At 38.2% G+C, this 3,550-nt stretch overlaps 1 pseudogene; it reads right to left on the minus strand.

Moving 5' to 3' along the window:
• Window positions 1-2,600: 2,600 nt before the first annotated feature.
• LOC113354609 lies at window positions 2,601-2,700 on the minus strand (annotated as a pseudogene).
• Window positions 2,701-3,550: the final 850 nt, after the last annotated feature.

The following is a 3,550-nucleotide window of genomic DNA, read 5'->3' on the forward strand; positions in this document are numbered from 1 at the left end:
ATTTTTTCGACAATTCAGGGAGATTAAAGGCTAGAAAAGCTTCCCCAACATTCGTAGTTATCTAATAAAGAGTTTGGAAGTATTGGGAGAGGTCAAATAGCGTGAAGAGAGTTTGGCAGGAAGAAAACTCTGAAACTTGTTGTGGAGATAAACCAAGATTTTGGGGGAGATTTAATCGAGTTGTGGCCTATAAAAGGAGAGGGGATAAGTCATATAAGGGGTACGAACCTTAGAAGTTTAGAACACCACAGAGCTCCAGAGATCGAGTTGCAGGAAAAATATTCTGCTGCTGCTGCTGAAGAGGAAGAACACGAAGAACATTGACGCACAAGCAACTGTCGCAGAAAACTATCGTTGTTTCACAGCAAACCTATGTGTCGTTCATCACAGCGGTTGCATTAGGTCTTTAGCTACTATTTCGCCCTGTAACAGTGATTCTGCAACACCAAACACTGTTGCAACGTCTGTTATTACTTTTCATCTTTTAATCATTTTGAGCAACAAACAATATTTTGAGATCATGATTAATATGAGGAGCTAAACCCCATTGCTGAGGCGATAGAGGAAGCTATTTTTCCAACAAAAAGTGGTATATTCTATTTTATCTTTTTTTGCAATAATTATATGATTATTTGCCTTGAACTATTATTGAATATGATTTTTATTTGAGTGATTGTGATCTATTTTGATGGAGTATGCTTAGTTTAAGACTTTGATGCTTCATACTTGGTATTTACAATTATTACTTTTGAAAATCTATTGTTGCAATATTTTAGAATCAAATTAAACGAGAAAATTGCATAAATATAATTTGGTTTAATCACTTTGAACTTGGAAAATAGTGGAATCTTAGCCTCAGTTTCTTTTAATATTGATACCACTTTTTGAGTTTGTTAAATTAGTGAGTTTTCTATTTATTTGAATTTAAGTCTAAAATATCCTTCACAAGTCGAGAATCGAATCACTTTTTACCACTATCTACAAATCACATCAATTTTTGGCGCCGCCGACGCGGACTTTTAGGGTTTTAGATTTATTTTTATTTTATTTTTTTTATTTTTGTTCTTTTTTATGTTTTTTGGGTATTTATCTTGTGTCTACAGGTTCTGGATCATAAAGAAAATTGAGCCAAAGAGTTTGGTGATTTCATAAAGACTTGGAGCTAAAGATTAAAGCAAAAAGAACAAAAGAAGACAATTTTATTTTAGACAATTTTAGTTTAGGGTTTGTTTATTTTCTTTTAAAAAAAAAACTGTATTAGGGTTTATTATTTTTGTAATTTTTCTTTTCTTTTGGACTTTTGGACTTTGGGACATTATTTTTTTTATTACCCTACGGAAGGGTACTTTAAATATAAACTGTTTGCAGAGAAGGAGGACAATTACGATATTGTCTCTGCACCTTGGGTTCGTACACTGACATCGGAGTCAGTGGCCCGAGTCGACTACAACCGATTCATCCCCCGTCTGGAACGGGAGGTAAGATTCTAAACACTCGCGAATCCCCTGTCAGCGAGTTACTGGACTCCTTCGTATGCATATATGTTGAGGACTGAATACGGACATTTATTTTTCTAGTAAAGGGCAAGGCCTGGCCATACAAGATAAGGGTTCGGATTTCATCACCGTTCTCTTCTTGCCCGCTTTAGGAACACGTAACCTACGCGAACCTAAGCCTAAAATTTTGACTAGAACGAGACCGATAGGGTAACGAGCTTAACAGGAAAGTCATTCGAAAAATATTGGTTACTCTTTTAAGCATACTTCGAAGTTCTTGACGGTTTCTGTAAGTTGAATGCGTGACTGCGCGCCTTGTAATACCGGTGAGGCCTTGGGTATCAAAGCTCCACCGAGCTTCCCTCGCCTCTATTCAACTTACGTTAACTCGGATTGATTCCAGAGGGGTTTGCTTAAATTGTAACGAATTCCCGTTCGAAGGATTAGAAGCTGGTCTAGAAACAATCTAAGTGGAGCCATCATGCTTTTTGTTTGCTAGAAATCAATAGGTTTGATTTGGTTGAGTCGGCCTTGATCTGTGTTTGCTTACCCTTCCAATTTAGAAAATTCTATTGTATGCCTGAACGTAAAAGAGACGCACTAGGTAGATTTGTTAAAGAGAAACCTAGTAGTTCGAAGCGTCTCGATTACCTTAATCTAGAGAGTCCGACTTTTGAAGAGTCTGTTTTTGAACGTCCTTTGACTGAGGAGAGAATCCTGTTGCTCCGATAGCGCCAGAAATGGCAACTTTGAAAGCTTTGTTGAATCCAACTAGGACTACTCGTCCCTCATGTATCAGGTTAGCTGAGACGGAAGCAACTTATGAACTTAAACCTGGGACCTTACAGCTGCTCCCAATCTTTTTAGGGAAAGAAAATGAAAACCCCTATTTCCATGTTAGGGACTTTGAGGAAATTTGTAGTACCCTCAGGATTAGAAACCTAGATGATGATGCTTTGAAACTTAGGTTATTCCCCTTTTCCCTGAAAGATAAAGCTAAATCGTGGCTATATAGTTTGGCTTCCGGGTCAATCGAAACGTATGAACAACTTACATCTGCCTTTTTGAACAAGTTTTTCCCTAGGCACAAAACATCGTCTATTAGGACGCAAATCTGCACGTTTTCTCAACAGGAGGGAGAAACTTTGTATAGGTATTTGGAAAGGTTCAATGATTTATTAGCCCAATGTCCTCATCATGGTTTAGAGAAGGTTAGGTTAGTTCAGATCCTTTATGAGGGTTTAGATTATCCACACAACCACAGTAGAATCTATGTGTACTGGTGGATTTGAGAACCAAACAGTTGATGACGCGATGACATATTTGCATGAAGTCGCCGAAAAACCCAACAATGGGAAAGTAGTAGGGGACCCCAGAAAACAATTCTTCTTAGCAGAGGAAACGTTAATAGGGTAGAAGGAGGCTATGATCAGATGCAAAATTGTGCTATAGAGAAAAGGTTAGAAGCTTTAGAAGTGGGTAACACTAGTGGTAGATTGGAGCCTTTTGGGAAGGCCGAATAATGAAGAGCAAGCCAATGCTCTATATAATAACACTAGGTTTGATAATCGTCAGAAGTTTGACCCATATTCAGAAACCTATAATCCTGGTTGGAGGAACCATCCGAACTTTTCATGGTCTAAGGGCCAGAGTCAGGGTCAGTCTAATAATTCTAATGCTCCCCCAGGTTTTGGCTACACTAGGAATACATCAGGCCCAGAAAATAAAACGACTAGCTTAGAGGAATCTATTAAGATGTTAGCAAAAACTCAGGAAATGTTAGCACAGAGCCATGTTAGTTTTCAACAGGAAACCAAGCAGAATTTTCAAACTAATGCTCAGAGCCTTGCTAAGTTAGAACTTCAAGTCGGCCAAATAGCTAAGACCTTAAGTGAGAGAGATAATGGTAGGTTCCCTAGTCAGACTAATCCCAATCCTAGAGGAGTTCATGAAGTAGGTACAAAACCATCGAATCAATTGAATGCTATTAGAACCCTTAGGAGTGGTAGAATAGTAGACAATCAGGTAACCATGCCCGATAGTGAACATACTGT

This window comes from Papaver somniferum, chromosome 2 (assembly GCF_003573695.1).
Source record: "Papaver somniferum cultivar HN1 chromosome 2, ASM357369v1, whole genome shotgun sequence".
NCBI classification, from domain to species: Eukaryota; Viridiplantae; Streptophyta; class Magnoliopsida; order Ranunculales; family Papaveraceae; genus Papaver; species Papaver somniferum.